Source organism: Hydractinia symbiolongicarpus, chromosome 13, assembly GCF_029227915.1.
Source record: "Hydractinia symbiolongicarpus strain clone_291-10 chromosome 13, HSymV2.1, whole genome shotgun sequence".
In the NCBI taxonomy this organism is placed as follows: Eukaryota; Metazoa; Cnidaria; class Hydrozoa; order Anthoathecata; family Hydractiniidae; genus Hydractinia; species Hydractinia symbiolongicarpus.
Window position 1 is genome coordinate 26,072,766 of NC_079887.1, and position 21,306 is coordinate 26,094,071.

Consider the following 21,306-nt stretch of genomic DNA (forward strand, 5'->3'; position numbering starts at 1 on the left):
TTTTTTGTATACATTCGACTACACGGGCCATGCCCCGGATTTACGGGAAAACGCGGGATTTCGTTTGCCGGCGATTAAACCTCTTTCATTAAGCGTCTCATCAAAAATGAAAACATTTTTGAAAACTACAAGTCTCATGCGTTTTAGTGGTGAAAAAATAATTTTAAAAATCGTTCGGGAAATGAGTTTACTCCCTGGGTACTTTCTTTGTATACTTTTGACTATACGGGCCGAGTCCGGGATTTACGGGAAATCGCGGATTTTCGTTTGCCGGCGATTAAAGTTCTTTTATCAGCGTCACATCAAATATTATAATATTTTTGAAAACTACAAGTCTCATGCGTTTAGTGGTAAAAAAATAATATAAAAAATCGTTCGGGAAATGAGTTTACTCCCTGGGTACTTTCCTTGTATACATTCCACTATACGGGCCAAGCCCCGGATTTACGGGAAAACGCGGGATTTCGTTTGCCGGCGATTAAACCTCTTTCATTAAGCGTCTCATCAAAAATGAAAACATTTTTGAAAACTACAAGTCTCATGCGTTTTAGTGGTGAAAATATAATTTCAAAAATCGTTCGGGAAATGAGTTTACTCCCTGGGTACTTTCTTTGTATACTTTTGACTATACGGGCCGAGTCCGGGATTTACGGGAAATCGCGGAATTTCGTTTGCCGTTGATTAAACTGCTTTTCTGCAGCGTCTCATCAAAAATGAAAACATTTTTAAAAACTACAAGTCTTATGCGTTTTAGTGGTGAAAAAATAATTTAAAAAATCGTTCTGGAAATGAGTTTACTCACAGGGTACTTTCTTTGTATACATTCGACTATACGTGCCAAGCCCGGGATTTACGGGAAATCGCGGGTTTTCGTTTGCCGGCGATTAAACTTCTTTTATTCAGCGTCTCATCAAAAATGAAAACATTTTTGAAAACTACAAGTCTCATGCGTTTTAGTGGTGAAAAAAAAATTTAAAAAATCGTTCGGGAAATGAGTTTACTCCCTGGGTACTTTCTTTGTATACATTCGACTATACGTGCCAAGCCCGGGATTTACGGGAAATCGCGGGTTTTCGTTTGCCGGCGATTAAACTTCTTTTATTCAGCGTCTCATCAAAAATGAAAACATTTTTGAAAACTACAAGTCTCATGCGTTTTAGTGGTGAAAAAAAAATTTAAAAAATCGTTCGGGAAATGAGTTTACTCCCTGGGTACTTTCTTTGTATACATTCGACTATACGGGCCAAGCCCCGGATTTACGGGAAAACGCGGGATTTCGTTTGCCGGCGATTAAACCTCTTTCATTAAGCGTCTCATCAAAAATAAAAACATTTTTGAAAACTACAAGTCTCATGCGTTTTAGTGGTGAAAAAAAAATTTTAAAAATCGTTCGGGAAATGAGTTTACTGCCTGGGTACTTTTTTTGTATACATTCGACTACACGGGCCATGCCCCGGATTTACGGGAAAACGCGGGATTTCGTTTGCCGGCGATTAAACCTCTTTCATTAAGCGTCTCATCAAAAATGAAAACATTTTTGAAAACTACAAGTCTCATGCGTTTTAGTGGTGAAAAAATAATTTTAAAAATCGTTCGGGAAATGAGTTTACTCCCTGGGTACTTTCTTTGTATACTTTTGACTATACGGGCCGAGTCCGGGATTTACGGGAAATCGCGGATTTTCGTTTGCCGGCGATTAAAGTTCTTTTATCAGCGTCACATCAAATATTATAATATTTTTGAAAACTACAAGTCTCATGCGTTTAGTGGTAAAAAAATAATATAAAAAATCGTTCGGGAAATGAGTTTACTCCCTGGGTACTTTCCTTGTATACATTCCACTATACGGGCCAAGCCCCGGATTTACGGGAAAACGCGGGATTTCGTTTGCCGGCGATTAAACCTCTTTCATTAAGCGTCTCATCAAAAATGAAAACATTTTTGAAAACTACAAGTCTCATGCGTTTTAAAGGTGAAAAAATAATTTAAAAAATCGTTCGGGAAATGAGTTTACTGCCTGGGTACTTTTTTTGTATACATTCGACTATACGGGCCATGCCCCGGATTTACGGGAAAACGCGGGATTTCGTTTGCCGGCGATTAAACCTCTTTCATTAGGCGTCTCATCAAAAATGAAAACATTTTTGAAAACTACAAGTCTCATGCGTTTTAGTGGTGAAAAAATAATTTTAAAAATCGTTCGGGAAATGAGTTTACTCCCTGGGTACTTTCTTTGTATACTTTTGACTATACGGGCCGAGTCCGGGATTTACGGGAAATCGCGGGTTTTCGTTTTCCGGCGATTAAACCTCTTTCATTAAGCGTCTCATCAAAAATGAAAACATTTTTGAAAACTACAAGTCTCATGCGTTTTAGTGGTGAAAAAAAAATTTAAAAAATCGTTCGGGAAATAAGTTTACTTCCTGGGTACTTTCTTTGTATACATTCGACTATACGGGCCAAGCCCCGGATTTACGGGAAAACGCGGGATTTCGTTTGCCGGCGATTAAACCTCTTTCATTAAGCGTCTCATCAAAAATAAAAACATTTTTGAAAACTACAAGTCTCATGCGTTTTAGTGGTGAAAAAAAAATTTTAAAAATCGTTCGGGAAATGAGTTTACTGCCTGGGTACTTTTTTTGTATACATTCGACTACACGGGCCATGCCCCGGATTTACGGGAAAACGCGGGATTTCGTTTGCCGGCGATTAAACCTCTTTCATTAAGCGTCTCATCAAAAATGAAAACATTTTTGAAAACTACAAGTCTCATGCGTTTTAGTGGTGAAAAAATAATTTTAAAAATCGTTCGGGAAATGAGTTTACTCCCTGGGTACTTTCTTTGTATACTTTTGACTATACGGGCCGAGTCCGGGATTTACGGGAAATCGCGGATTTTCGTTTGCCGGCGATTAAAGTTCTTTTATCAGCGTCACATCAAATATTATAATATTTTTGAAAACTACAAGTCTCATGCGTTTAGTGGTAAAAAAATAATATAAAAAATCGTTCGGGAAATGAGTTTACTCCCTGGGTACTTTCCTTGTATACATTCCACTATACGGGCCAAGCCCCGGATTTACGGGAAAACGCGGGATTTCGTTTGCCGGCGATTAAACCTCTTTCATTAAGCGTCTCATCAAAAATGAAAACATTTTTGAAAACTACAAGTCTCATGCGTTTTAGTGGTGAAAATATAATTTCAAAAATCGTTCGGGAAATGAGTTTACTCCCTGGGTACTTTCTTTGTATACTTTTGACTATACGGGCCGAGTCCGGGATTTACGGGAAATCGCGGAATTTCGTTTGCCGTTGATTAAACTGCTTTTCTGCAGCGTCTCATCAAAAATGAAAACATTTTTAAAAACTACAAGTCTTATGCGTTTTAGTGGTGAAAAAATAATTTAAAAAATCGTTCTGGAAATGAGTTTACTCACAGGGTACTTTCTTTGTATACATTCGACTATACGTGCCAAGCCCGGGATTTACGGGAAATCGCGGGTTTTCGTTTGCCGGCGATTAAACTTCTTTTATTCAGCGTCTCATCAAAAATGAAAACATTTTTGAAAACTACAAGTCTCATGCGTTTTAGTGGTGAAAAAAAAATTTAAAAAATCGTTCGGGAAATGAGTTTACTCCCTGGGTACTTTCTTTGTATACATTCGACTATACGGGCCAAGCCCCGGATTTACGGGAAAACGCGGGATTTCGTTTGCCGGCGATTAAACCTCTTTCATTAAGCGTCTCATCAAAAATGAAAACATTTTTGAAAACTACAAGTCTCATGCGTTTTAGTGGTGAAATAATAATTTAAAAAATCGTTTGGGAAATGAATTTACACCCTGGGTACTCTCTTTGTATACTTTTGACTATACGGGCCGAGTCCGGGATTTACGGGAAATCGCGGGTTTTCGTTTGCCGGCGATTAAACTTCTTTTATTCAGCGTCTCATCAAAAATGAAAACATTTTTAAAAATTACAAGTCTTATGCGTTTTAGTGGTGAAAAAATAATTTAAAAAATCGTTCTGGAAATGAGTTTACTCCCTGGGTACTTTCTTTGTATACTTTTGACTATACGGGCCGAGTCCGTGATTTAGGGAAATTGCAGGTTTTCGTTTGCCGGCGATTAAACCTCTTTCATTAAGCGTCTCATCAAAAATGAAAACATTTTTGAAAACTACAAGTCTCATGCGTTTTAGTGGTGAAAAAATAATTTCAAAAATCGTTCGGGAAATGAGTTTACTCCCTGGGTACTTTCTTTGTATACTTTTGACTATACGGCCGAGTCCGGGATTTACGGGAAATCGCGGAATTTCGTTTGCCGCCGATTAAACTGCTTTTATTCAGCGTCTCATCAAAAATGAAAACATTTTTAAAAACTACAAGTCTTATGCGTTTTAGTGGTGAAAAAATAATTTAAAAAATCGTTCTGGAAATGAGTTTACTCACAGGATACTTTCTTTGTATACATTCGACTATACGTGCCAAGCCCGGGATTTACGGGAAATCGCGGGTTTTCGTTTGCCGGCGATTAAACTTCTTTTATTCAGCGTCTCATCAAAAATGAAAACATTTTTGAAAACTACAAGTCTCATGCGTTTTAGTGGTGAAAAAAAATTTAAAAAATCGTTCGGGAAATGAGTTTACTCCCTGGGTACTTTCTTTGTATACATTGGACTATACGGGCCAAGCCCCGGATTTACGGGAAAACGCGGGATTTCGTTTGCCGGCGATTAAACCTCTTTCATTAAGCGTCTCATCAAAAATGAAAACATTTTTGAAAACTACAAGTCTCATGCGTTTTAGTGGTGAAATAATAATTTAAAAAATCGTTTGGGAAATGAATTTACACCCTGGGTACTCTCTTTGTATACTTTTGACTAAACGGGCCGAGTCCGAGATTTACGGGAAATCGCGGGTTTTCGTTTGCCGGCGATTAAACTTCTTTTATTCAGCGTCTCATCAAAAATGAAAACATTTTTAAAAATTACAAGTCTTATGCGTTTTAGTGGTGAAAAAATAATTTAAAAAATCGTTCTGGAAATGAGTTTACTCCCTGGGTACTTTCTTTGTATACTTTTGACTATACGGGCCGAGTCCGGGATTTAGGGAAATTGCAGGTTTTCGTTTGCCGGCGATTAAACTGCTTTTAGTCAGCGTCTCATCCAAAATGAAAACATTTTTGAAAACTACAAGTCTCATGCGTTTTAGTGGTGAAAAAATAATTTCAAAAATCGTTCGGGAAATGAGTTTACTCCCTGGGTACTTTCTTTGTATACTTTTGACTATACGGGACGAGTCCGGGATTTACGGGAAATCGCGGATTTTCGTTTGCCGCCGATTAAACTGCTTTTATTCAGCGTCTCATCAAAAATTAAAACATTTTTAAAAACTACAAGTCTTATGCGTTTTAGTGGTGAAAAAATAATTTAAAAAATCGTGCTGGAAATGAGTTTACTCACAGGGTACTTTCTTTGAATACATTCGACTATACGTGCCAAGCCCGGGATTTACGGGAAATCGCGGGTTTTCGTTTGCCGGCGATTAAACTTCTTTTATTCAGCGTCTCATCAAAAATGAAAACATTTTTGAAAACTACAAGTCTCATGCGTTTTAGTGGTGAAAAAAAAATTTTAAAAATCGTTCGGGAAATGAGTTTACTTCCTGGGTACTTTCTTTGTATACATTCGACTATACGGGCCAAGCCCCGGATTTACGGAAAAACGCGGGATTTCGTTTGCCGGCGATTAAACCTCTTTCATTAAGCGTCTCATCAAAAATGAAAACATTTTTGAAAACTACAAGTCTCATGCGTTTTAGTGGTGAAATAATAATTTAAAAAATCGTTTGGGAAATGAATTTACACCCTGGGTACTCTCTTTGTATACATTCGACTATACGTGCCAAGCCCGGGATTTACGGGAAATCGCGGGTTTTCGTTTGCCGGCGATTAAACTTCTTTTATTCAGCGTCTCATCAAAAATGAAAACATTTTTGAAAACTACAAGTCTCATGCGTTTTAGTGGTGAAAAAAAAATTTAAAAAATCGTTCATGAAATGAGTTTACTCCCTGGGTACTTTCTTTGTATACATTCGACTATACGGGCCAAGCCCCGGATTTACGGGAAAACGCGGGATTTCGTTTGCCGGCGATTAAACCTCTTTCATTAAGCGTCTCATCAAAAATGAAAACATTTTTGAAAACTACAAGTCTCGTGCGTTTTAGTGGTGAAATAATAATTTAAAAAATCGTTTGGGAAATGAATTTACACCCTGGTACTCTCTTTGTATACTTTTGACTATACGGGCCGAGTCCGGGATTTACGGGAAATCGCGGAATTTCGTTTGCCGCCGATTAAACTGCTTTTATTCAGCGTCTCATCAAAAATGAAAATATTTTTAAAAACTACAAGTCTTATGCGTTTTAGTGGTGAAAAAATAATTTAAAAAATCGTTCTGGAAATGAGTTTACTCACAGGGTACTTTCTTTGTATACATTCGAATATACGTGCCAAGCCCGGGATTTACGGGAAATCGCGGGTTTTCGTTTGCCGGCGATTAAACTTCTTTTATTCAGCGTCTCATCAAAAATGAAAACATTTTTAAAAACTACAAGTCTCATGCGTTTTAGTGGTGAAAAAAAAATTTAAAAAATCGTTCGGGAAATGAGTTTACTCCCTGGGTACTTTCTTTGTATACATTCGACTATACGGGCCAAGCCCCGGATTTACGCGAAAACGCGGGATTTCATTTGCCGGCGATTAAACCTCTTTCATTAAGCGTCTCATCAAAAATGAAAACATTTTTGAAAACTACAAGTCTCATGCGTTTTAGTGGTGAAATAATAATTTAAAAAATCGTTCTGGAAATGAGTTTACTCCCTGGGTACTTTCTTTGTATACTTTTGACTATACGGGCCGAGTCCGGGATTTAGGGAAATTGCAGGTTTTCGTTTGCCGGCGATTAAACTGCTTTTAGTCAGCGTCTCATCCAAAATGAAAACATTTTTGAAAACTACAACTCTCATGCGTTTTAGTGGTGAAAAAATAATTTCAAAAATCGTTCGGGAAATGAGTTTACTCCCTGGGTACTTTCTTTGTATACTTTTGACTATACGGGCCGAGTCCGGGATTTACGGGAAATCGCGGATTTTCGTTTGCCGCCGATTAAACTGCTTTTATTCAGCGTCTCATCAAAAATGAAAACATTTTTGAAAACTACAACTCTCATGCGTTTTAGTGGTGAAAAAATAATTTCAAAAATCGTTCGGGAAATGAGTTTACTCCCTGGGTACTTTCTTTGTATACTTTTGACTATACGGGCCGAGTCCGGGATTTACGGGAAATCGCGGATTTTCGTTTGCCGCCGATTAAACTGCTTTTATTCAGCGTCTCATCAAAAATGAAAACATTTTTAAAAACTACAAGTCTTATGCGTTTTAGTGGTGAAAAAATAATTTAAAAAATCGTTCGGGAAATGAGTTTACTCCCTGGGTACTTTCTTTGTATACTTTTGACTATACGGGCCGAGTCCGGGATTTAGGGAAATTGCAGGTTTTCGTTTGCCGGCGATTAAACTGCTTTTAGTCAGCGTCTCATCCAAAATGAAAACATTTTTGAAAACTACAACTCTCATGCGTTTTAGTGGTGAAAAAATAATTTCAAAAATCGTTCGGGAAATGAGTTTACTCCCTGGGTACTTTCTTTGTATACTTTTGACTATACGGGCCGAGTCCGGGATTTACGGGAAATCGCGGATTTTCGTTTGCCGCCGATTAAACTGCTTTTATTCAGCGTCTCATCAAAAATGAAAACATTTTTAAAAACTACAAGTCTTATGCGTTTTAGTGGTGAAAAAATAATTTAAAAAATCGTTCTGGAAATGAGTTTACTCACAGGGTACTTTCTTTGTATACATTCGACTATACGTGCCAAGCCCGGGATTTACGGGAAATCGTGGGTTTTCGTTTGCCGGCGATTAAAGTTCTTTTATTCAGCGTCTCATCAAAAATGAAAACATTTTTGAAAACTACAAGTCTCATGCGTTTTAGTGGTGAAAAAAAAATTTAAAAAATCGTTCGGGAAATGAGTTTACTCCCTGGGTACTTTCTTTGTATACATTCGACTATACGGGCCAAGCCCCGGATTTACGGGAAAACGCGGGATTTCGTTTGCCGGCGATTAAACCTCTTTCATTAAGCGTCTCATCAAAAATGAAAACATTTTTGAAAACTACAAGTCTCATGCGTTTTAGTGGTGAAATAATAATTTAAAAAATCGTTTGGGAAATGAATTTACACCCTGGGTACTCTCTTTGTATACTTTTGACTATACGGGCCGAGTCCGGGATTTACGGGAAATCGCGGGTTTTCGTTTGCCGGCGATTAAACTTCTTTTATTCAGCGTCTCATCAAAAATGAAAACATTTTTAAAAATTACAAGTCTTATGCGTTTTAGTGGTGAAAAAATAATTTAAAAAATCGTTCTGGAAATGAGTTTACTCCCTGGGTACTTTCTTTGTATACTTTTGACTATACGGGCCGAGTCCGGGATTTAGGGAAATTGCAGGTTTTCATTTGCCGGCGATTAAACTGCTTTTAGTCAGCGTCTCATCCAAAATGAAAACATTTTTGAAAACTACAAGTCTCATGCGTTTTAGTGGTGAAAAAATAATTTAAAAAATCGTTCGGGAAATGAGTTTACTCCCTGGGTACTTTCTTTGTTTACTTTTGACTATACGGGCCAAGCCCGGGATTTACGGGAAATCGCGGGTTTTCGTTTGCCGGCGATTAAACTTCTTTCATTCAGCGTCTCATCAAAAATGAAAACATTTTTGAAAACTACAAGTCTTATGCGTTTTAGTGGTGAAAGAATAATTTAAAAAATCGTTCTGGAAATGAGTTTACTCACAGGGTACTTTCTTTGTATACATTCGACTATACGGGCTAAGCCCGGGATTTACGCGAAATCGCGGGATTTCGTTTTCCGGCGATTAAACCTCTTTCATTAAGCGTCTCATCAAAAATAAAAACATTTTTGAAAACTACAAGTCTCATGCGTTTTAGTGGTGAAAAAAAAATTTAAAAAATCGTTTGGGAAATGAGTTTACTCCCTGGGTACTTTCTTTGTATACTTTTGACTATACGGGCCAAGCCGGGATTTACGGAAATCGCGGGTTTTCGTTTGCCGGCGATTAAACTTCTTTTATTCAGCGTCTCATCAAAAATGAAAACATTTTTAAAAACTACAAGTCCCATGGGTTTTAGTGGTGAAAAAATAATTTAAAAATCGTTCTGGAAATGAGTTTACTCACAGGGTACTTTCTTTGTATACATTCGACTATACGTGCCAAGCCCGGGATTTACGGGAAATCGCGGGTTTTCGTTTGCCGGCGATTAAACTTCTGTTATTCAGCGTCTCATCAAATATGAAAACATTTTTAAAAACTACAAGTCTCATGGGCTTTAGTGGTGAAAAAATAATTTAAAAAATCGTTCTGGAAATGAGTTTACTCACAGGGTACTTTCTTTGTATACATTCGACTATACGTGCCAAGCCCGGGATTTACGGGAAATCGCGGGTTTTCGTTTGCCGGCGATTAAACTTCTTTTATTCAGCGTCCCATCAAAAATGAAAACATTTTTGAAAACTACAAGTCTCATGCGTTTTTCTGGTGAAAAAATAATTTAAAAAATCGTTCGGGAAATGAGTTTACTCCCTGGGTACTTTCTTTGTATACATTCGACTATACGGGCCAAGCCCCGGATATACGGGAAAACGCGGGATTTCGTTTGCCGGCGATTAATCCTCTTTCATTAAGCGTCTCATCAAAAATGAAAACATTTTTGAAAACTACAAGTCTCATGCGTTTTAGTGGTGAAAAAATAATTTAAAAAATCGTTCGGGAAATGAGTTTACTCCCTGGGTACTTTCTTTGTATACTTTTGACTATACGGGCCGAGTCCGGGATTTACGGGAAATCGCGGGTTTTCGTTTGCCGGAGATTAAACTTCTTTTATTCAGCGTCTCATCAAAAATGAAAACATTTTTGAAAACTCCAAGTCTTATGCGTTTTAGTGGTGAAAGAATAATTTAAAAAATCGTTCTGGAAATGAGTTTACTCACAGGGTACTTTCTTTGTATACATTCGACTATACGGGCTAAGCCCGGGATTTACGGGAAATCGCGGGTTTTCGTTTTCCGGCGATTAAACCTCTTTCATTAAGCGTCTCATCAAAAATGAAAACATTTTTGAAAACTACAAGTCTCATGCGTTTTAGTGGTGAAAAAAAAATTTAAAAAATCGTTCTGGAAATGAGTTTATTCACAGGGTACTTTCTTTGTATACATTCGACTATACGGGCCAAGCCCGGGATTTACGGGAAATCGCGGGTTTTCGTTTTCCGGCGATTAAACCTCTTTCATTAAGCGTCTCATCAAAAATGAAAACATTTTTGAAAACTACAAGTCTCATGCGTTTTAGTTTTGAAAAAAAAATTTAAAAAATCGTTCGGGAAATGAGTTTACTCCCTGGGTACTTTCTTTGTATACATTCGACTATACGGGCCAAGCCCCGGATATACGGGAAAACGCGGGATTTCGTTTGCCGGCGATTAAACCTCTTTCATTAAGCGTCTCATCAAAAATGAAAACATTTTTAAAAACTACAAGTCTCATGCGTTTTAGTGGTGAAAAAATAATTTAAAAAATCGTTCGGGAAATGAGTTTACTCCCTGGGTACTTTCTTTGTATACTTTTGACTATACGGGCCGAGTCCGGGGTTTACGGGAAATCGCGGGTTTTCGTTTGCCGGCGATTAAACTTCTTTTATTCAGCGTCTCATCAAATATGAAAACATTTTTAAAAACTACAAGTCTCATGGGCTTTAGTGGTGAAAAAATAATTTAAAAAATCGTTCTGGAAATGAGTTTACTCACAGGGTACTTTCTTTGTATACATTCGACTATACGTGCCAAGCCCGGGATTTACGGGAAATCGCGGGTTTTCGTTTGCCGGCGATTAAACTTCTTTTATTCAGCGTCCCATCAAAAATGAAAACATTTTTGAAAACTACAAGTCTCATGCGTTTTTCTGGTGAAAAAATAATTTAAAAAATCGTTCGGGAAATGAGTTTACTCCCTGGGTACTTTCTTTGTATACATTCGACTATACGGGCCAAGCCCCGGATATACGGGAAAACGCGGGATTTCGTTTGCCGGCGATTAATCCTCTTTCATTAAGCGTCTCATCAAAAATGAAAACATTTTTGAAAACTACAAGTCTCATGCGTTTTAGTGGTGAAAAAATAATTTAAAAAATCGTTCGGGAAATGAGTTTACTCCCTGGGTACTTTCTTTGTATACTTTTGACTATACGGGCCGAGTCCGGGATTTACGGGAAATCGCGGGTTTTCGTTTGCCGGAGATTAAACTTCTTTTATTCAGCGTCTCATCAAAAATGAAAACATTTTTGAAAACTCCAAGTCTTATGCGTTTTAGTGGTGAAAGAATAATTTAAAAAATCGTTCTGGAAATGAGTTTACTCACAGGGTACTTTCTTTGTATACATTCGACTATACGGGCTAAGCCCGGGATTTACGGGAAATCGCGGGTTTTCGTTTTCCGGCGATTAAACCTCTTTCATTAAGCGTCTCATCAAAAATGAAAACATTTTTGAAAACTACAAGTCTCATGCGTTTTAGTGGTGAAAAAAAAATTTAAAAAATCGTTCTGGAAATGAGTTTATTCACAGGGTACTTTCTTTGTATACATTCGACTATACGGGCCAAGCCCGGGATTTACGGGAAATCGCGGGTTTTCGTTTTCCGGCGATTAAACCTCTTTCATTAAGCGTCTCATCAAAAATGAAAACATTTTTGAAAACTACAAGTCTCATGCGTTTTAGTTTTGAAAAAAAAATTTAAAAAATCGTTCGGGAAATGAGTTTACTCCCTGGGTACTTTCTTTGTATACATTCGACTATACGGGCCAAGCCCCGGATATACGGGAAAACGCGGGATTTCGTTTGCCGGCGATTAAACCTCTTTCATTAAGCGTCTCATCAAAAATGAAAACATTTTTAAAAACTACAAGTCTCATGCGTTTTAGTGGTGAAAAAATAATTTAAAAAATCGTTCGGGAAATGAGTTTACTCCCTGGGTACTTTCTTTGTATACTTTTGACTATACGGGCCGAGTCCGGGGTTTACGGGAAATCGCGGGTTTTCGTTTGCCGGCGATTAAACTTCTTTTATTCAGCGTCTCATCAAAAATGAAAACATTTTTAAAAATTACAAGTCTTATGCGTTTTAGTAATGAAAAAATAATTTAAAAAATCGTTCTGGAAATGAGTTTACTCCCTGGGTACTTTCTTTGTATACTTTTGACTATACGGGCCGAGTCCGGGATTTAGGGAAATCGCATGTTTTCGTTTGCCGGCGATTAAACTGCTTTTATTCAGCGTCTCATCCAAAATGAAAACATTTTTGAAAACTACAAGTCTTATGCGTTTTAGTGGTGAAAGAATAATTTAAAAAATCGTTCTGGAAATGAGTTTACTTACAGGGTACTTTCTTTGTATACATTCGACTATACGGGCTAAGCCCGGGATTTACGGGAAATCGCGGGTTTTCGTTTTCCGGCGATTAAACCTCTTTCATTAAGCGTCTCATCAAAAATGAAAACATTTTTGAAAACTACAAGTCTCATGCGTTTTAGTGGTGAAAAAAAAATTTAAAAAATCGTTTGGGAATTGAGTTTACTCCCTGGGTACTTTCTTTGTATACATTCGACTATACGGGCCAAGCCCCGGATTTACGGGAAATCGCAGGTTTTCGTTTGCCGGCGATTAAACTGCTTTTATTCAGCGTCTCATCAAAAATGAAAACATTTTTGAAAACTACAAGTCTCATGCGTTTTAGTGGTGAAAAAATAATTTAAAAAATCGTTTGGGAAATGAGTTTACTCCCTGGGTACTTTCTTTGTATACTTTTGACTATACGAGCCAAGCCGGGATTTACGGAAATCGCGGGTTTTCGTTTGCCGGCGATTAAACTTCTTTTATTCAGCGTCTCATCAAAAATGAAAACATTTTTGAAAACTACAAGTCTCATGCGTTTTACTGGTGAAAAAATAATTTAAAAAATCGTTCAGGAAATGAGTTTACTCCCTGGGTACTTTCTTTGTATACTTTTGACTATACGGGCCAAGCCGGGATTTACGGGAAATCGCGGGTTTTCGTTTGCCGGCGATTAAACTTCTTTTATTCAGCGTCTCATCAAAAATGAAAACATTTTTGAAAACTACAAGTCTCATGCGTTTTAGTTTTGAAAAAAAAATTTAAAAAATCGTTCGGGAAATGAGTTTACTCCCTGGGTACTTTCTTTGTATACATTCGACTATACGGGCCAATCCCCGGATATACGGGAAAACGCGGGATTTCGTTTGCCGGCGATTAAACCTCTTTCATTAAGCGTCTCATCAAAAATGAAAACATTTTTGAAAACTACAAGTCTCATGCGTTTTAGTGGTGAAAAAATAATTTAAAAAATCGTTTGGGAAATGAGTTTACTCCCTGGGTACTTTCTTTGTATACTTTTGACTATACGGGCCGAGTCCGGGATTTACGGGAAATCGCGGGTTTTCGTTTGCCGGCGATTAAACTTCTTTTATTCAGCGTCTCATCAAAAATGAAAACATTTTTAAAAATTACAAGTCTTATGCGTTTTAGTGGTGAAAAAATAATTTAAAAAATCGTTCTGGAAATGAGTTTATTCCCTGGGTACTTTCTTTGTATACTTTTGACTATACGGGCCGAGTCCGGGATTTAGGGAAATCGCAGGTTTTTGTTTGCCGGCGATTAAACTGCTTTTATTCAGCGTCTCATCCAAAATGAAAACATTTTTGAAAACTACAAGTCTCATGCGTTTTAGTGGTGAAAAAAAAATTTAAATAATCGTTCGGGAAATGAGTTTACTCCCTGGGTACTTTCTTTGCATACTTTTGACTATACGGGCCGAGTCCGGGGTTTACGGGAAATCGCGGGTTTTCGTTTTCCGTCGATTAAACCTCTTTCATTAAGCGTCTCATCAAAAATGAAAACATTTTTGAAAACTACAAGTCTCATGCGTTTTAGTTTTGAAAAAAAAATTTAAAAAATCGTTCGGGAAATGAGTTTACTCACAGGGTACTTTCTTTGTATACATTCAACTATACGTGCCAAGCCCGGGATTTACGGGAAATCGCGGGTTTTCGTTTGCCGGCGATTAAACTTCTGTTATTCAGCGTCTCATCAAATATGAAAACATTTTTAAAAACTACAAGTCTCATGGGCTTTAGTGGTGAAAAAATAATTTAAAAAATCGTTCTGGAAATGAGTTTACTCACAGGGTACTTTCTTTGTATACATTCGACTATACGTGCCAAGCCCGGGATTTACGGGAAATCGCGGGTTTTCGTTTGCCGGCGATTAAACTTCTTTTATTCAGCGTCTCATCAAAAATGAAAACATTTTTGAAAACTACAAGTCTCATGCGTTTTTCTGGTGAAAAAATAATTTAAAAAATCGTTCGGGAAATGAGTTTACTCCCTGGGTACTTTCTTTGTATACATTCGACTATACGGGCCAAGCCCCGGATATACGGGAAAACGCGGGATTTCGTTTGCCGGCGATTAATCCTCTTTCATTAAGCGTCTCATCAAAAATGAAAACATTTTTGAAAACTACAAGTCTCATGCGTTTTAGTGGTGAAAAAATAATTTAAAAAATCGTTCGGGAAATGAGTTTACTCCCTGGGTACTTTCTTTGTATACTTTTGACTATACGGGCCGAGTCCGGGATTTACGGGAAATCGCGGGTTTTCGTTTGCCGGCGATTAAACTTCTTTTATTCAGCGTCTCATCAAAAATGAAAACATTTTTGAAAACTACAAGTCTTATGCGTTTTAGTGGTGAAAGAATAATTTAAAAAATCGTTCTGGAAATGAGTTTACTCACAGGGTACTTTCTTTGTATACATTCGACTATACGGGCTAAGCCCGGGATTTACGGGAAATCGCGGGTTTTCGTTTTCCGGCGATTAAACCTCTTTCATTAAGCGTCTCATCAAAAATGAAAACATTTTTGAAAACTACAAGTCTCATGCGTTTTAGTGGTGAAAAAAAAATTTAAAAAATCGTTCTGGAAATGAGTTTATTCACAGGGTACTTTCTTTGTATACATTCGACTATACGGGCCAAGCCCGGGATTTACGGGAAATCGCGGGTTTTCGTTTTCCGGCGATTAAACCTCTTTCATTAAGCGTCTCATCAAAAATGAAAACATTTTTGAAAACTACAAGTCTCATGCGTTTTAGTTTTGAAAAAAAAATTTAAAAAATCGTTCGGGAAATGAGTTTACTCCCTGGGTACTTTCTTTGTATACATTCGACTATACGGGCCAAGCCCCGGATATACGGGAAAACGCGGGATTTCGTTTGCCGGCGATTAAACCTCTTTCATTAAGCGTCTCATCAAAAATGAAAACATTTTTAAAAACTACAAGTCTCATGCGTTTTAGTGGTGAAAAAATAATTTAAAAAATCGTTCGGGAAATGAGTTTACTCCCTGGGTACATTCTTTGTATACTTTTGACTATACGGGCCGAGTCCGGGGTTTACGGGAAATCGCGGGTTTTCGTTTGCCGGCGATTAAACTTCTTTTATTCAGCGTCTCATCAAAAATGAAAACATTTTTAAAAATTACAAGTCTTATGCGTTTTAGTAATGAAAAAATAATTTAAAAAATCGTTCTGGAAATGAGTTTACTCCCTGGGTACTTTCTTTGTATACTTTTGACTATACGGGCCGAGTCCGGGATTGAGGGAAATCGCATGTTTTCGTTTGCCGGCGATTAAACTGCTTTTATTCAGCGTCTCATCCAAAATGAAAACATTTTTGAAAACTACAAGTCTTATGCGTTTTAGTGGTGAAAGAATAATTTAAAAAATCGTTCTGGAAATGAGTTCACTTACAGGGTACTTTCTTTGTATACATTCGACTATACGGGCTAAGCCCGGGATTTACGGGAAATCGCGGGTTTTCGTTTTCCGGCGATTAAACCTCTTTCATTAAGCGTCTCATCAAAAATGAAAACATTTTTGAAAACTACAAGTCTCATGCGTTTTAGTGGTGAAAAAAAAATTTAAAAAATCGTTTGGGAATTGAGTTTACTCCCTGGGTACTTTCTTTGTATACATTCGACTATACGGGCCAAGCCCCGGATTTACGGGAAATCGCAGGTTTTCGTTTGCCGGCGATTAAACTGCTTTTATTCAGCGTCTCATCAAAAATGAAAACATTTTTGAAAACTACAAGTCTCATGCGTTTTAGTGGTGAAAAAATAATTTAAAAAATCGTTTGGGAAATGAGTTTACTCCCTGGGTACTTTCTTTGTATACTTTTGACTATACGAGCCAAGCCGGGATTTACGGAAATCGCGGGTTTTCGTTTGCCGGCGATTAAACTTCTTTTATTCAGCGTCTCATCAAAAATGAAAACATTTTTGAAAACTACAAGTCTCATGCGTTTTACTGGTGAAAAAATAATTTAAAAAATCGTTCAGGAAATGAGTTTACTCCCTGGGTACTTTCTTTGTATACTTTTGACTATACGGGCCAAGCCGGGATTTACGGGAAATCGCGGGTTTTCGTTTGCCGGCGATTAAACTTCTTTTATTCAGCGTCTCATCAAAAATGAAAACATTTTTGAAAACTACAAGTCTCATGCGTTTTAGTTTTGAAAAAAAAATTTAAAAAATCGTTCGGGAAATGAGTTTACTCCCTGGGTACTTTCTTTGTATACATTCGACTATACGGGCCAATCCCCGGATATACGGGAAAACGCGGGATTTCGTTTGCCGGCGATTAAACCTCTTTCATTAAGCGTCTCATCAAAAATGAAAACATTTTTGAAAACTACAAGTCTCATGCGTTTTAGTGGTGAAAAAATAATTTAAAAAATCGTTTGGGAAATGAGTTTACTCCCTGGGTACTTTCTTTGTATACTTTTGACTATACGGGCCGAGTCCGGGATTTACGGGAAATCCCGGGTTTTCGTTTGCCGGCGATTAAACTTCTTTTATTCAGCGTCTCATCAAAAATGAAAACATTTTTAAAAATTACAAGTCTTATGCGTTTTAGTGGTGAAAAAATAATTTAAAAAATCGTTCTGGAAATGAGTTTACTCCCTGGGTACTTTCTTTGTATACTTTTGACTATACGGGCCGAGTCCGGGATTTAGGGAAATCGCAGGTTTTTGTTTGCCGGCGATTAAACTGCTTTTATTCAGCGTCTCATCCAAAATGAAAACATTTTTGAAAACTACAAGTCTCATGCGTTTTAGTGGTGAAAAAAAAATTTAAATAATCGTTCGGGAAATGAGTTTACTCCCTGGGTACTTTCTTTGTATACTTTTGACTATACGGGCCGAGTCCGGGATTTAGGGAAATCGCATGTTTTCGTTTGCCGGCGATTAAACTGCTTTTATTCAGCGTCTCATCCAAAATGAAAACATTTTTGAAAACTACAAGTCTTATGCGTTTTAGTGGTGAAAGAATAATTTAAAAAATCGTTCTGGAAATGAGTTTACTTACAGGGTACTTTCTTTGTATACATTCGACTATACGGGCTAAGCCCGGGATTTACGGGAAATCGCGGGTTTTCGTTTTCCGGCGATTAAACCTCTTTCATTAAGCGTCTCATCAAAAATGAAAACATTTTTGAAAACTACAAGTCTCATGCGTTTTAGTGGTGAAAAAAAAATTTAAAAAATCGTTTGGGAATTGAGTTCACTCCCTGGGTACTTTCTTTGTATACATTCGACTATACGGGCCAAGCCCCGGATTTACGGGAAATCGCAGGTTTTCGTTTGCCGGCGATTAAACTGCTTTTATTCAGCGTCTCATCAAAAATGAAAACATTTTTGAAAACTACAAGTCTCATGCGTTTTAGTGGTGAAAAAATAATTTAAAAAATCGTTTGGGAAATGAGTTTACTCCCTGGGTACTTTCTTTGTATACTTTTGACTATACGAGCCAAGCCGGGATTTACGGAAATCGCGGGTTTTCGTTTGCCGGCGATTAAACTTCTTTTATTCAGCGTCTCATCAAAAATGAAAACATTTTTGAAAACTACAAGTCTCATGCGTTTTACTGGTGAAAAAATAATTTAAAAAATCGTTCAGGAAATGAGTTTACTCCCTGGGTACTTTCTTTGTATACTTTTGACTATACGGGCCAAGCCGGGATTTACGGGAAATCGCGGGTTTTCGTTTGCCGGCGATTAAACTTCTTTTATTCAGCGTCTCATCAAAAATGAAAACATTTTTGAAAACTACAAGTCTCATGCGTTTTAGTTTTGAAAAAAAAATTTAAAAAATCGTTCGGGAAATGAGTTTACTCCCTGGGTACTTTCTTTGTATACATTCGACTATACGGGCCAATCCCCGGATATACGGGAAAACGCGGGATTTCGTTTGCCGGCGATTAAACCTCTTTCATTAAGCGTCTCATCAAAAATGAAAACATTTTTGAAAACTACAAGTCTCATGCGTTTTAGTGGTGAAAAAATAATTTAAAAAATCGTTTGGGAAATGAGTTTACTCCCTGGGTACTTTCTTTGTATACTTTTGACTATACGGGCCGAGTCCGGGATTTACGGGAAATCGCGGGTTTTCGTTTGCCGGCGATTAAACTTCTTTTATTCAGCGTCTCATCAAAAATGAAAACATTTTTAAAAATTACAAGTCTTATGCGTTTTAGTGGTGAAAAAATAATTTAAAAAATCGTTCTGGAAATGAGTTTACTCCCTGGGTACTTTCTTTGTATACTTTTGACTATACGGGCCGAGTCCGGGATTTAGGGAAATCGCAGGTTTTTGTTTGCCGGCGATTAAACTGCTTTTATTCAGCGTCTCATCCAAAATGAAAACATTTTTGAAAACTACAAGTCTCATGCGTTTTAGTGGTGAAAAAAAAATTTAAATAATCGTTCGGGAAATGAGTTTACTCCCTGGGTACTTTCTTTGCATACTTTTGACTATACGGGCCGAGTCCGGGGTTTACGGGAAATCGCGGGTTTTCGTTTTCCGTCGATTAAACCTCTTTCATTAAGCGTCTCATCAAAAATGAAAACATTTTTGAAAACTACAAGTCTCATGCGTTTTAGTTTTGAAAAAAAAATTTAAAAAATCGTTCGGGAAATGAGTTTACTCCCTGGGTACTTTCTTTGTATACATTCGACTATACGGGCCAAGCCCCGGATATACTGGAAAACGCGGTATTTCCTTTGCCGGCGATTAAACCTCTTTCATTAAGCGTCTCATCAAAAATGAAAACATTTTTGAAAACTACAAGTCTCATGCGTTTTAGTGGTGAAAAAATAATTTAAAAAATCGTTCGGGAAATGAGTTTACTCCCTGGGTACTTTCTTTGTAAACTTTTGACTATACGGGCCGAGTCCGGGATTTACGGGAAATCGCGGGTTTTCGTTTGCCGGCGATTAAACTTCTTTTATTCAGCGTCTCATCAAAAATGAAAACATTTTTAAAAATTACAAGTCTTATGCGTTTTAGTGGTGAAAAAATAATTTAAAAAATCATTCTGGAAATGAGTTTACTCCCTGGGTACTTTCTTTGTATACTTTTGACAATACGGGCCGAGTCCGGGATTTAGGGAAATCGCAGGTTTTTGTTTGCCGGCGATTAAACTGCTTTTATTCAGCGTCTCATCCAAAATGAAAACATTTTTGAAAACTACAAGTCTCATGCGTTTTAGTGGTGAAAAAATAATTTAAAATATCGTTCGGGAAATGAGTTTACTCCCAGGGTACTTTCTTTGTATACTTTTGACTATACGGGCCAAGCCCTGGATTTACGGGAAATCGCGGGTTTTCGTTTGCCGGCGATTAAACTTCTTTTATTCAGCGTCTCATCAAAAATGAAAACATTTTTGAAAACTACAAGTCTTATGCGTTTTAGTGGTGAAAGAATAATTTAAAAAATCGTTCTGGAAATGAGTTTACTCACAGGGTACTTTCTTTGTATACATACGACTATACGGGCTAAGCCCGGGATTTACGGGAAATCGCGGGTTTTCGTTTTCCGGCGATTAAACCTCTTTCATTAAGCGTCTCATCAAAAATGAAAACATTTTTGAAAACTACAAGTCTCATGCGTTTTAGTGGTGAAAAAAAAATTTAAAAAATCGTTCTGGAAATGAGTTTATTCACAGGGTACTTTCTTTGTATACATTCGACTATACGGGCCAAGCCCGGGATTTACGGGAAATCGCGGGTTTTCGTTTTCCGGCGATTAAACCTCTTTCATTAAGCGTCTCATCAAAAATGAAAACATTTTTGAAAACTACAAGTCTCATGCGTTTTAGTTTTGAAAAAAAAATTTAAAAAATCGTTCGGGAAATGAGTTTACTCCCTGGGTACTTTCTTTGTATACATTCGACTATACGGGCCAAGCACCGGATATACGGGAAAACGCGGGATTTCGTTTGCCGGCGATTAAACCTCTTTCATTAAGCGTCTCATCAAAAATTAAAACATTTTTGAAAACTACAAGTCTCATGCGTTTTAGTGGTGAAAAAATAATTTAAAAAATCGTTCGGGAAATGAGTTTACTCCCTGGGTACTTTCTTTGTATACTTTTGACTATACGGGCCGAGTCCGGGGTTTACGGGAAATCGCGGGTTTTCGTTTGCCGGCGATTAAACCTCTTTTATTCAGCGTCTCATCAAAAATGAAAACATTTTTAAAAATTACAAGTCTTATGCGTTTTAGTGGTGAAAAAATAATTTAAAAAATCGTTCTGGAAATGAGTTTACTCCCTGGGTACTTTCTTTGTATACTTTTGACTATACGGGCCGAGTCCGGGATTTAGGGAAATCGCAGGTTTTCGTTTGCCGGCGATTAAACTGCTTTTATTCAGCGTCTCATCCAAAATGAAAACATTTTTGAAAACTACAAGTCTTATGCGTTTTAGTGGTGAAAGAATAATTTAAAAAATCGTTCTGGAAATGAGTTTACTTACAGGGTACTTTCTTTGTATACATTCGACTATACGGGCTAAGCCCGGGATTTACGGGAAATCGCGGGTTTTCGTTTTCCGGCGATTAAACCTCTTTCATTAAGCGTCTCATCAAAAATGAAAACATTTTTGAAAAGTACAAGTCTCATGCGTCATGCGTTTTAGTGGTGAAAAAAAAATTTAAAAAATCGTTTGGGAAATGAGTTTACTCCCTGGGTACTTTCTTTGTATACATTCGA